A 15,006-nucleotide genomic window follows, 5' to 3' on the forward strand; every position below is an offset into this window, starting at 1 on the left:
TTAGATGTCTTTAAATTTATCTTGATTTAACTATCTAGAAATGCAAAGAACAGTCCTCCCTCCTTCGTCTATTAGTTTACTCCACAGAAAATAGTACGCTGATTTAAAAAAATGTGTGGGCTTAAAAATTAGTACTTTTTGCAAGCTTTTGTTAAATGATTGCTTTTAAAATGTTCTGACCTTTATTTTGTGAGCAGAACTCTGGAGAGAAAACTCAGCAGGGATGGAATCCTTTTCCTTTTTCTGGGTATGATAATGCGCTGCAAATGTTGAGACTATTCTAACTATAATATTTATCTTACAATGAATCCAAATTGTCAGTTGCTAGAGATCTGGAATTGTGCTTTATTGTTCTTTATCCCTAGAGGTTCCAATTCATGTTATGCATCCTGTGGGCTCTCAGAAATGTTAATTGAATTGCTGGAGAATTGCTTGTATCATTCTCAAATTAAAAAAAAAAAAGTACAACATCCTGCAATAACTAAGACTTAATTTTTAAGTTAAATTCCCTTGTCTAGCTTCTAATTCTCCTTACATTTGAGAAAATATTTTATTTTATTTTATTTTAAAAAGAGATTTTATTTATTCATTTGATAGAGAGAGAGTGAGTGAGAGATAATGACCAGGGGGAGGGGGGAGAAGCAGACACCCCTGCTGAGCAGGGAGCTGATGCGGGGCTTGATCCAGGACTCTGGGATCATGACCTGAGCTGAAGGCAGTCACCTAACCAACTGAACCACCCAGGCACCCCAAAAATATTTTGTTTTTTAAAAACAGGAATTCCAGAAAAATTGAGAATCTTTTCCATAAGATAAAACGTTTAATAGAGTTACAAGATTTTTGTTTATACACAAAAGTTTTTGTGAGCTTACCCACATTTAACACAGTTGCCCATTAGTCCAGCAGTAACTGAATTTTAGTGTGCATAGGAATTACCGGGGGGCTATGCTTTAAAATAGATTCCTAGGCCATACTCTCAGAATTGCAGAATCAATAGGTTTGGGTGGGACCCAACAGTCTTTTTTAAAAAATTAATTTTAATAAGCATCCCAGGTGGTTTTGATATAGGGAGTCTGAGGATTATGGTTTGATAATCATTTTTTTCTCCATCCTACTCACACAAGTCTTTCTCTGTCTTCTGTTATTAAACTGATACCATGTATGTCTGAAACTAGACAGGCCACAAGAAAAAAAAAAGATATATTAAAGAACGCAATAATATATGTTATTTCCAAGAAGGATATTTTGCTAAGAAAAACATGGGATGTGAAAGAAGTCATGAAAGAGAACAAGTTTACTAAGTGAAAAGTTCTAAAATATATTCTGAATGTCTTTTTGGCCCACTGCTTATTTTTTGTTTGATTCTGGTCAAATGACCTTGCTGCCTTATGTTGTGTTTATGAATTTTTTTTATAGTCAAGACTTCAAAATACAAGAGTTTTGGGGATTAAGTTACACGGTGATTCTATAAATAGGTTTTGGAAGTTTGTGGTCTATATTTTTGTCTTGGTTCATAGCAGTAAGCTGCTTTTGTAAAGTATAAGACATGCACACTTCTTCTAAATAATCTCATTCATTTTTCATGTAGACACAATTTTTATACTGATTATCCTTGTTCACAGATAGATCTTCTTGAATTGTTATTTCAGGAGAGCAGTAAAGTGTTGGCAGTTGTGAAAACATGTCAAACTTAGGCAATTTTACCTTTGATTATCTATTCTGCTGCACATGTTGGTAGAGGTGAACTGGTGGGCCTAGAAAATGCAACATTAATTTCTCTTCTTCTGACCCAGAAATACCTTAATCTGACCATTTACAATGTGTTAAAGTAGGTTTAGGAAATGTTACATTAAAGTGTAAGCATATACTTCCCAGTGGATGTGGATAAAATGTAAAATTGTAAAATCTTAGAGTGGTAGGGACTTTTAGAGGAGAACTGGTGTAGTAGTTCTTGAATACCATCTACAGCGAGGCTGGCTTTAACAATCACCTGTAGAGCTTTTAAAAAGTGGAGACTCCAGGCCCACTCAAGGAGATTCTCATTTAGTAAGTCTGCATCAGGGCCCAGAAATTCAAACTCTCTAAAAGCTTTCTAGGCGATTATAATCAACTAAGTCTCATTGTAGGAATTCTTTCTCCTATATTGCCAGCAAAGGGTCACCCAGCTTTCACTTTGACAGCTCCAGCAACAGATTTCTATTTTGTGAGGCAACTTATTCCATTGCTTTTCTTTTCCTTTTCATTTTTTTGGTTTAATTTTTAAATTTAAATTCTAGTTAACATATAGTGTGATATTTGTTTCAGGAGTAGAATTTAGTGATTCATCATGTAACACCCAGCACTCATCACAACACATGCCCTCCTTATACCCATCATCTCTTTAACCCATCCCCTGCCCACCTCCCTCCAGAAATCCTCACTTTGTTCTCTAGTTGAGAGTCTGTATTATGGTTTGCTGCTCTCTTTTTTCCCCCCTGTGTTCATCTGTTTCATTTCTTAAATTCCACATTTGAGTGAAATCATATGCTATTTGTCTATAACTGACTTATTTCACTTAGCATAATATACCCTAGCTCCATCCACGTCATTGCAAATGGCAAGATTTCATTCTTTTTGATGCCTAAGTAATATTCTATTGTGTATGTGTATATATATATATATATATATATATATATATATATATATATATATACAACTTCTTTATCCATTCATCAGTTGATAGACATTTGGGCTCTTTCCATAATTTGGCAATTGTTGATAATGCTGTTATAAACATTGGGGTGCATGTGTCCCTTTGAATCAGTATTTTTGTATCCTTTGGGTAAATAACTAGTAATATAATTGCTGGGTCATAGGGTAGTTCTATTTAGAACTTTTTGAGGCACCTCCATAGTTTTCCAGAGTTGCTGTACCAGTTTGCATTCCCACCAACGGTATAAGAGGATTCCCCTTTCTCTGCATCCTCACCAACATCTGTTGTTTCCTGTGTTGTTAATTTTAGCCATTCTAACAGGTGTGAGATAGTATCTCATTGTAGTTTTGATTTGTATTTCGCTGTCGATGAGTGATGCTGAGCATCTTTTCATGTGTCTGTTAGCCATCTGGATGTTTTCTTTGGAAAGAAGTCTATTCATATCTTCTGCCCATTTCTTAACTGGATTATTTGTTTTTTGGGTGTTGAGTTTGATAAGTTCTTTATAGATTTTGGATACTAACCCTTTATCACATATGCCATTTGCAAATATCTTCTCTCATTCTGAAGGTTGCCTTTTAATTTTGATTGTTTCCTTCACCGTGCAGAAGCTTTTTATACTGATGAAATCCCAGTAGTTCATTTTTCCTTTTGTTTCCCTTGCCTCCCTAGTAAGAAACTATAGCCGATGCCAAAGAGGTTGCTGCCTGTGTTCTCCTCTAGGATTTTGATGGTTTCCTGTCTCACGTTTAGGTCTTTCATCCATTTTGAATTTATTTTTGTGTATGGTATAAGAAAGTGGTCCAGTTAGATTCTTCTGTATGTTGCTGTCCAGTTTTCCCAATACCGTAGCTTCTAAAGATTTGTCTGGACTGAGCTAAAATCCACCACATTTTAATTCTCACCCACTAGTATTGTTCTTGCTTTTGGGAAGAAGAAAGATAAACTAACCTGTAATCAGCATTTACCATATTACACTCACTGTGCTAGATACTACCTCTTTGTTGGCTTGAAAATATTAAACTAGATACAATGGAATATTATTCAGCCATCAGAAAGGATGAATACCCACCATTTGCATCGACATAGGTGGAACTAGAGGGGATTATGCTAAGTGAAATAAGCCAAGCAGAGAAAGACAATTATCATATGGTTTCACTCATATGTGGAACATAAGCAATAGCACGGAGGACCATAGGGGAAGGGAGGGAAATCTGAAGGGGGAGAAATCAGAGAGGGAGACGAACCATGAGAGACTAAGGACCCTGGGAAACAAGCTGAGGGTTTCAGGGGTGAGGGGAGAAGAAGAGGGGGTAACAGGGTAATGGGTATTAAGGAGGGCATGTGTTGTGCACTGGGTGTTATATGTAATTAATGCATCATTGAACATTACATCAAAAACTAATGATGTGCTATACAGTGGCTAACTGAACATAATAATAAAAAAGAAGAATGTTGTAGGTCAAGCAGGAAAAATTAGCCATTTTATTAATTCTTGCCCCTTGAGTATAGTGTCTAACACTTTGTGACGAAATGGGAAGTATACATTTCTTGAGGAAAGTCACATGTATGACTGAGTTATAAGCTGAACTATCTACTTTTTTTCTTAGAACCTCATTTTTACTTGAAAGAATGGCCAAAAGACACACAGTGGTTATTCAGATAGCTGCTTGGCAGACATAGTCTCAAAAATAAACAAAGTGAACCAGCTGGCCATTTTAAGAAAAGCAACTGACATTGCTGTCAATAATAAAATTTGAGCTTTCAAGAGAAAATTAATAGTTTGGAAAACTTGTATCTACCATCATGAGCTTGATGACTTCCCAATAGTTAAAAACTTTTCTGATAAGATTGTTGATGATATTAACAAATGTGATTTTTAAAAAATTGAATAATGATATATGTCAATGCTTTGAAAATCTGCACAACTCAGTGAACTGATATTTCCAAATGAAGCAATGCATGAGGCTACAAAATTGTGCAGGGGTAAAAGATGCATTTAATAAAGATCAGTGGGTTGTAGAAGTAACAGAATACAAAAAGTTCATTGATATTCAGTTTTCAGATTTCATATTGCAATTAACCTTTGAGAAACTATTACTTGTCAAGTTTTGATGTAAAAAAAGAATAGGTACAATTATCTGGAAAGGTGATTGAAACACTCTTCCTCTTTCCAACTTTGTATCTATGTGAAGATAGATATTTTCCACATACTTTCACCAAACCATCACAGTGGACTGAATGCAGTAGTGCTTATGAGAATCCAGTTGTCTTTATTAAACCAGGCATTTAAGAGATTTGCAAAAATACAAAACAATTCCAGCCTTCTAATTTTTTTTTTATTTTGGCAAATATGCTTGTATTTTAAAAGTATGTTGTTTATGTTACTATGAAATAGGCTTATCATCAAATGATTATTATTTAATAATTTATTTTATTTTAAATGAATAACTGATTTTTTCCCTCAGATTTAGTTTCTAATACAATAAATATTGATAAATGTGACTGTAACCCTTTGGGATTTTCAATAATTTTTAGAAATGTAAAGGAGTCTTAGACCAAAGAGTTTGAGAACCACTGGGGTAGATGGTCTCTAAAGTTCATTCCAACTAACCATCTTTAGAACATGCAACCATTCTAATGTAACATGGTTCCTGTAAGATTTCTTAGCCATTCTCTTCTGAATGCTTGTCAATGTCCCGTCTAAATTGTAGCTCTCAATACTGAAATCATATTGAAGATGTAGATTGAACAGCAAAGAATACATGAATAGGCTACTAGAAGTAGTGTTCAATAATAACTATCTTTGGAAATCTTTAAGAAAAGGGGAAATTCCTGTTTCTTTGAGGTAATAAGTCCTTGTTCCAGGAAAGCAGAGTGTTGAACTAGGTAGCATTTTAAGTTGTCCTCCTTGACACCTCAGAAATACTCTTACTTTTGCATTAGAAGATATAAATGTCAGTAACTAAACCCTCATTTTACATTCACTATTGTGATGTTCTTTATTAGCATTTGCATTGAAAAAAATTGGGCATTAGCTTGGTATCAGTTCCTTCAAAAGTTGAATTTTACATTTCACTTTTATAGTTAATTCAAATTCTATATAATTTAGTATAATTAAGAAGAAAAGGAAAGATAAGAATTATGGAGTTCAAGAAATATGGCTTTAGCCTACAAATGCTATCTATAAACAGCAAAAGTGATAATAATAGTAAAGAAGTTTTTACATTTAAAAAAAAATGATGCAGTTTAGGGGAGAATAGCAGTTATAATGAAAAATAAAATCTCCAGGAAAACTTATTTGAATTGGCATATAGGATATTTTTTAATGCCTCCCAAATATTTATTTATTTATTTAAAATTTTATTTATTTATTTATTTAAGAGAGAGAGAGAAAGAAAGAGAGTGTGCGCATTGGAGTGGGAAAAGGCAGAAGAAGGAGAAGCAGACTCCCTGCTAAGCAGGGAGCCCAACTTGGGGCTGTATCCCAGGACTCTGAGACTATGACCTGATCTGAAGGCAGATGCTTAACTGACTGAGCCACCCAGGAGCCCCCTCACTAATTTTTATTTTGATGTATGAAAGATCAGGCACTGATATCTTTTCAAGTTAGTTAAGAAAATAAATGCTTTAAAGGGAGTTGTTTTGACTCAGTGCCTCATTATGTATGACATTATTAAATCAATGATTCCGTATGTTAAAAAAAATTAATCTTTGACCTGAGTTTTAAATATGCAGTAGCTATAATTTAATGTAAAGATGAACAAAATTTTGTTACAGGTGTTTTTGGAAGCACTTCCGTACTTAAAAAAAGTACCTCAGAATCATTGTCTCTCAGGGTTGGAAGGTCATTTAATCCAACCACCCATTTGATGCTTGAAACTTCTTGCTAAATCAAATAATAATAATAATAATTAAAAAAGGATGGGAATAAAAAAAGAAATGGGTGTGGCTTAGAGACAGCTTTAAGCAAGATTTAAAAAATCTAGTTTGAAAGCTCTTAGAGTGTAATTATACAGGGAGGTGGCAGTGTTTTTATTTGCTATTTACTTTTGATCTATTATCTTTTTTTGGTAGAGTGAGACATGCTTTTGTGAAAATGTTTATGGTTTCTTGACTTGATGTCAAAAGACTTGTTTGAAGTTGCCTTGTAATTCAGAGGTTTTTCTTTTTGTAACTAGTATTAGTATTTGGCTTTGGCTGCCAGAATAATAGCAAGTTAGTCTGGATTTAGGGGACTACTTTTGAATAGATAATATACTGAATTTTAGAAATAACTTCATTGTTTGTGGACAAATTAGACATGTTAAGTATAAAAAATCTAAATAACACCAACTTATAAGAATAAGAAAATAAAAATAAGCCTATATCTCACTCAATGTTAACATTTTTGCTAAATTGAACATTACTTTGTGAAACTTGCATGTGCACACGTGTGTGTATGTACACATATTTGATTTTCTATAAATTGATTGGTTATTACACATGTAGTTTTTAAATTCAACAATACATTTTGGCCATCTTTTTATATCAATAAATATACATTTATATCAGAATTTTTAATGATTATAGAGTAGTGTTATATGTATGTATCATAATTTGCTTATCTGGTTACTAGGTTATTTCCAATTTTTGGCTGTTATAAAAATGCTGTAATGAACATACATATTATTTATTTATATATACGTTTTTGTGATTAGTTTCTTAGGATAATTTTTGGAAGTAGCATTGCAAATTCAAAGGATATTGACATTAAAAATTTTAACATTAACTCTCAAATTACCATTCAGAAAAGTTGTACCCAGTTTATAATCTCAGCAATGGTATATGAAAGTGTTTTTTTCCCCACACCCTCACTAATACTAGTTTTTGTCCAGTTTATAAAATATTTTGCCAGTATTTTAGGTGAAAATATTTTATTTATATTTCTTTGATTATTAGGTAGATTATACACATTTTTGTGTTATTGGACATTTGTATTTCTTTTTTTTTAATGTTTTTTATTTTTTATTTATTCATGAGAGTCAGAGAGAGAGAGAGAGAGAGAGAGAGGCAGAGGCAGAGAGAGAAGCAGGCTCCCCGCCCAGCAGGGAGCCCGATGCGGGACTCGATCCCAGGACCCTGGGATCATGACCTGAGCCGAAGGCAGACGCTCAACCATCTGAGCCACCCAGGCGCCCCATTTGTATTTCTTCATTTGTACATTTCCTCTTTGTATTCTTTTTTTAATATATATATTGAAGTGCTTGTAACAATGCACTTTTTATTTAATAAATTAAGGATGTACAAAAGATTTGACAGAGAATATGAACCATGTCACCGCCAAGGTCAGATGTAATAGTCTGTGGCCCAGGTTGAATTATTGATAGTTTTAAGAATCCTTGAGGGGAAAGACCATGACCTTTAAAAAAAAAGTTTACCTATCAATCAATTGAGATATAATTTACATATAATATTGTGTTAGTTTTAGGTTTACAACATAATGATTTTACTTATTTAAAAAAATGTTCATGTTCATATTGTCTGGTACAGTCTCTCACCCATGGTCATCATTTGCTGAATGAATGAATGAACACACAGAGTAATGGGACAATCCATGGTGATTGGGTGTTCTGAGGATTCATTCTCCTAAACAGATTGTGATTTTCCAGAACAGATGGTAATTTGCTCTGGCATATTCTTCTCTATCTTTTTAGGTTTGTGCTGCCCTCAAGACCAAAGTGGTCACTTTTATTTTGGAAATGACCTAAACTTTCTAGGTCTTAAAGAAGTAACTTACTTCAAATTGTGTTAATTTTTGTGCGTTAATTCTTAACTCTTCTCCCATCATAAAATGTTACTTGTTTATTCCTAAATTGTCTGCAGGAGGAAATACCTTAAAGTCTTCTTTTTTATAACAATGAACTGTGTGATTTTAGAAGCTTATGTTTTTTATTTATTTTTATTTTTTTAATTAATTAATTTTTATTAACATATAATGTATTATTTGTTTCAGGGGCACAGGTCTGTGATTCATCAGTCTTACACAATTTGCAGTGCTCACCAACATACTCTCCCCAATGTCCATCATCCAGCCACCCCATCTCTCCCACCCTGCTCCACTCCAGCAACCCTCAGTTTGTTTCCTGAGATTGAGTCTCTTATGGTTTGTCTTCCTCTCTGGTTTTGTCTTGTTTCATTTTTTCCTCTTTTCCCCTATGATCCTCTGCCTTGTTTCTCAAATTCCATGTATCAGTGAGATCATATGATAATTGTCTTTCTCTGATTGACTTATTTTGCTTAGCATAATACGCTCTAGTTCCATCCATGTTGTTGCAAATGGCAAGATTTCATTTTTGATGGCTGCATAATATTCCATTGTGTATATATATATATATATATATATATAATGGTAAAAAGCTTATGCTTTTTAAATTGTTTGTTCTGAAATTCGCCAATAGTGTAAAACAGTTGATAATGAGATTCAGAGTCGCTTTTAACATATGTAGTAAGACTGCATTGATATGACAAATGAGAATTATTGACTTCATATTGTTGTATATTAGAATATTATTTGTCCTGAATGTCTAGAATCTGATTTGTTCCAAATTTCAAATATTTCCAGAGTTAGAGATCTTAACTCCTAAAGAGTCCAATATTGAAAAAATGAGATATATGTCAGCCACAATATTTTTGGATGCATTTTATTATATCCCCCATCATTTAAATGCAAATGAAGGAATGGGATATATTGTGTATTTTGCATAATTCCAATTCATGCCTTTAAAGGAATAGTTGCCAGAAAGACAAGGTGTGATTATTTTTATAATATGTAAGTATTGGATTCTCCCAGAGTTTATGCTTTTGGATATATAGCATTTTGCTATAGATTTAATTTGTGGATAACTTCAAATTATAATTTACAACTCAGGACAGGATAAAATGTAGGAATAGCTTATATCAGAACAAGTATTCTTTGCTGGATTTCAATAGTACACAGAGTGTGTCCACATAGTGTTATGTAGTGTCCCAGATAAAATTGTTCTCTTGGATCTGAAAACATCAGAAAGCTGTGAGGAAGAAAGGGTGTTATACCAAAAATAAATTCAGAGCCACCTTCCCTGGCTAGACTCTTCTGTACTTCTTGCATCCATGGAAGTAGGCATCATAGAATTGTTGGAAACTGGTGAAACTGGAGTGAAGTAGGCCCGAGACACCATTCTTTACAAAGAGAAGGAGGTCTTGGGGCGCCTGGGTGGCTCAGTCATTAAGCCTTTGCCTTCAGCTCAGGTCATGATCCCAGAGTCCTGGGATCAAGCCCCGCATCGGGCTCCCTGCTCCGCGGAAAGCCTGCTTCTCCCTCTCCCACTCCCCCTGCTTGTGTTTCCTCTCTCGCTGTGTCTCTCTCTGTCAAATAAATAAATAAAATCTTCAAAAAAAAAAAAAAAGAGAGAAGGAGGTCTAGTGAAGAAACCTAATAGGTGTATTAAACATCAATACATAAAACTGTCCAAATGCCCAGGACTTTATTGTCTATAAATCCTGACTGGAGGGGTACCTGGGTGGCTCAGTCATTAAGCATCTGCCTTCAGCTCAGGTCATGATCCCAGGATCCTGGGATCGAGCTCCGCATCAGGCTCCCTGCTCAGTGGGAAGCCTGCTTCTCCCTCTCCCACTTCCCCTGCTTGTGTTCCCTCTCTCACTGTGTCTCTCTGTCAGATAAATAAATAAAATGTTTTTTAAAAAATTCCTGACTGGAAAATTATCTGGGCCACTTAGGCAAAAGCATATTATAGGAGCTGGGAAGGGCTGAGTTAGATATTTATTTCGTATCTCAATTTCAGATGCCTAATTCATTTGCGCTATGTAAATATAACGTTGGAAATAGTGTTTCCTACAAATGATGTTGATCAAGATTCATTTTTTCCAGAATGAATTTTATTTTAATCTAGTTAGCTAACTAGCCAGGTTAGTTAACTAACCTAGATGTTTACTAGCTATATTTTAAAAATGTGGATTGAATAAAACTAATCTCTAAGTCTAGGAAAGTTTCTGACCTAAATTAGGAACTCAAGCTCCATTATTATTTTAAGTTGAACACTACTCATAGCCATTCTCACATTTTGGAAAGAATATGGCCTTTGCAACAAAGTTTCTTTGTTTTCATGGAACTAAAAATGTGCTGTATTTAGACCAAACAATAAAAATAAACTACCAAACTACCTTCTAATGCATGGGGGTTCTGGAGAGAGGAAACCATAGATATTTAGAGGCATAAAGTGACTCATTGTGCTAGTTAAAACTTTTTACAAGGCTAGCTCTGTGTGTTTGAGTTGCATCTGTTACCTGTTCAGCCAGAACTAAAGTGTGTGCAAGCAAAAGAATTTTGGATTGAATTGTGCCTTATACAGAATGCATTGCATATAGCCTGAGTGTCTAAATGTGTTCCATACCTTCAATAGAACAAAAAGTGCATCTTTTCATTTTTATTCTACCTGTAAGATATTCCTGTTGGATATATCCAAGATATCTTCTGTGAAGTGCATTCATTTTAACTTGCAGACATAAATTGAACATGTTTTTTAAATGTAACTTGTAAGCCTCTATTCCCTTAAAAATTGTTTTCTTCCTTTTGTTTTTACTTATTGATACTTTAAACACCTACTTTACTACTGACTTTTTTTTTTTAAAAAAAACCATAATGGACAGAGATGTATTCCTAGAGGTAGAAGAGTGGAATAATTGTCTCTTTTGATTATTATTACCTTGGAAAAAGCTGTTAGAATAGATGGGGACAACTGCCTGAGTTAAAACTAGTATAATTTGTAGACATAATGTATATACTCCTTTAATAAAACATATAAATGCGATTTACTTATATTTTTAAATTTCATTTTCTGTCTAACTTTCAGGTCACTTTCATGAATTCAAAGGCAATTTACCAGTGATTTCTGGGTGCTGGGGCTGATTTTTTGTCCGTATTTGTAAGTATTGGTTTATTTATTACTTTTCTCATTGCATAATGAAATAGTTACAGTTTATAAACAAGTTCTTAATTCCTTTTGTGTGTGAATTTTTATTATTTTTTCTGTTACTTTAAGTGTTATTAGGTTTTTGTAAGTGCTTTCTTAAGAGGACTATAGAAATAGTACCAGCTGGTGAAAAAAGCCCCGGTTTATTGTGATTTCCAGTGAAATAACACAATGGTGGGGCCCGTTACAATAAGCTGGAAGAATAAATATCTTACTTTTTGAAGATGGGGCTCAATTATAGGAATGAATTACCTTAAAGGGGCTAGTCTATATACACATGAATAATTTACCCTGGTAACTTCTTACAGTCTTCTGGTTGTCTGGACTTGAAAAGTACTATGTGCCTGTGCACATAGAAAAGACGTGAGATGATACAGAATTCAAAGAGCTGTCAGCACATGAGGAGATTATGTACTACGGAGCCAAAGGCTTATTTAGTGAATGTATAATGTGTATCCAAATGGGGGTATTCCTGCTTTCTTCACCATCCCCAAAACACTATTAAATTTTAAATGATATTTGGGAGAACAAAGATACTTTTTTTCTCAGAAAAGGCAAATTTCAAGAAAAAAATGGAATGAACTTGAATGATCAATTATAGTACTTTAAATTGATATATATTTATTAATATAGAAGTAGTTTAGAGTATGAGGCAGGTATTAAAAATGTCTGTGTACGTATAAGACCATATTTAAGTAACTTGAGTTTAAAATATATTTATATGTATATATTGTTGGAATCTAAGGAGCTCATATACATTTCATAGCAACAAAGACAGAGGAAAATTGTCCTCTGTTAGTGTACTCCTACAAGGGAGTTTTAGAGGATATACTTCCAGGAAAAGTATTTAAAAAAACCCAACATTATAAATTCGAGTTTAAGTTATTCAGTATTTAAGCAGAGCACAGTGAATATTTATTTAAAACCAGCTTTATCTTTCTTTTAGTAGTAGCATTGATTGGGACAAGCATTTTGAATCAACTTAAAAAATAGATGTGAATGTTTAATATAGTTTAATACATTTTGTATATATTTAATGCTTTATGAATGAGTACATTATTTTTATGGAACTATCAATTCACATTTTATTATTTGAAGACTTAATTCTTATGTAAAACACAAAATATTAAACTGCATAGCTCCTTTGGATTAAATGTAAGCTTTTAATTTGTGCAAGGTATCATAGTGAGGATTAGGAGCTGAAGAAGATGGAGAAAGAAATGTAAAGTATCTTTGAAGGGCTCTCATGAAAAAGGATAATTCCAAGGAGTTGAGCTTATCCTATTAGAAATCTGAGTAAAAGGAAACAATTTTGAGTTGTTCAAATCTTATCTTAGTTGCTATATCCTTTCTTTTACCTCCTTTCTCTCTTCTTTCATATCATTCAGTCATTTACTTTAGTTAAGTTTTTAGGATGACTACATTTTTATTTTTTTTTATTTTTTTTTTAAAGATTTTTATTTATTTGACAGAGAGAGAGACACAGCGAGAGAGGGAACACAAGCAGGGGGAGTGGGAGAGGGATAAGCAGGCTTCCCGCAGAGCAGGGAGCCCGATGTGGGACTCGATCCCAGGACCCTGGGATCATGACCTGAGCTGAAGGCAGTCGCTTAACCAACTGAGCCACCCAGGCGCCCGGATGACTACATTTTTAAAATGACAAATACAAGATAATTACTGGCAATTCAACCAAGATGGCTTTTATTAAAGCATTAAAATATAGTTTACATTTCTCATTACCCCAAGGCCCTCTTTTCTGATTTCTTTACTCCTCCTTTGTGTTCCCCTTCCACCAGACATACATAGGCTAGCTTTGAATGGAGGGGATCCAATTAGCTGAGATTTTTTCTAGCAATCTAACAAAGAGGGAGACTAAAATTCGAAGAAGGGAATCTGTGGCTATAGTTTTCATGTGGCTATAGTCTTCATACGGTTATTTCTGGAGTTCAACATAAAAAAAAATAATCTTTTAGTCAGTTTTGTCTGATCACGTAGGCAGAAGTCATGCTAATCATTTAGGCCCAAAATAATTGTTTTTCAGTCTTAAGAATTTCCATGTTAGTTTAGGGCATGGACTTTGTTGTTCCTAAATTTAGTGGTCTCAAGCTTTGTTAGGGCCATCTTCTAACTGTGGAACCTTCTTATTAAAGGACCATAGCAGGATTCTATGACTAAGATAAGTCAGATAAAATTAACATGGCATCCAGAATGCTTGAGTTCCCATTCCTTTCAATTATTGCAGAAACTGTCCACCACTTACACTGAATGATGAGGCAGCTAAAGCAATGGAAATATTTATCTAGTCTGGCCTAAGAACAAGCAAATAGGATCAGTGACAATGGCTTCTTTTAGGAACTTTAATTTCCATCCTGGAACTGCTTATTTGCTACATGATCTAAGGCAGAAAGTTATACCTCATGGCCATGGGAAGGTTTCTTAGTAAGGTGTGCAGAAACCAGTCTGTGAGATAAGAAAGGTGGGATATTGTTTTGCACATCCATAATGAATGGGCCACACCAAGGGTGTGTGAGAACTGACTGGAGTCTTACCTCCTCACATCAACTACCTGTGTCAGGAGAGGAAAACACTGTGAAGGAAAATGGTTATCTTCTCAGAAGGTGAAAGCATCTTATTCCATTTTTTTTCCTCTTTAAAAAATAAAACTATTCTTGTCTTTTTCAAAAGTAGGCATTGTATAAGAAGACCTTGTTTTGCATGTTAACATCTCACATTTAATTCTTTATCTCTAATTTAAAAATAATTATATAATTTTGACCATTCAATTTTACCAGGGCAATAAATTATTGGTTAAAAAAAAAAAAAGAAACAGAGGTAGGTCTTTAAATACCCTGCTTTTTCAGGTTACCCAGGCCTTTTAAATAATTTGATAATGAATTTACTTTTATAAAATTCTGCCTCTGTTCATGGTCTTGAATGACAACTTTTTCCCTGAAAAGATACAGAAGTATTTTATTCTCTGGCACAAGAAGTGATTATTGCTTAGCCCCATGCTTGAGGCAATAATAAGAGTATCTTAATTTGGTATAACACTTGCTTTTACAGACATTAAATTGGCTGAGTTTTATAAAAACTGTTAGGTGAATAGGAATTATCCTTATCTTTGCAGAGAAGCAGGACTCAAATATAGGGATTCATGGTATAAATTCAGTGCTCTTTCCATAAAACCAAGCTATCCTGTCACAGAGAGAATTTTAGCTCTCTTTCTTTTGTTGTTTTTGATCACCATCTCAGTCTCCATTTGGTGGCTGTACAAATATTTTTGGAAAGTTGAGGTAGAGTAAG

At 34.0% G+C, this 15,006-nt stretch overlaps 1 protein-coding gene across 2 annotated transcripts in view; it reads left to right on the forward strand.

The window, feature by feature from the left end:
* SOX6 (SRY-box transcription factor 6) overlaps positions 1-15,006 on the forward strand; it is a 594,109-nt gene that overhangs the window by 98,676 nt on the left and 480,427 nt on the right. For both annotated transcript variants that reach the window (XM_021685803.1, XM_021685805.1), the window contains exon 2: positions 11,584-11,655. The gene's annotated coding sequence lies outside the window, so the exon portion shown is untranslated. The remainder of the gene's footprint in view (positions 1-11,583; positions 11,656-15,006) is intronic.

Source organism: Neomonachus schauinslandi, chromosome 11, assembly GCF_002201575.2.
Source record: "Neomonachus schauinslandi chromosome 11, ASM220157v2, whole genome shotgun sequence".
In the NCBI taxonomy this organism is placed as follows: domain Eukaryota; kingdom Metazoa; phylum Chordata; class Mammalia; order Carnivora; family Phocidae; genus Neomonachus; species Neomonachus schauinslandi.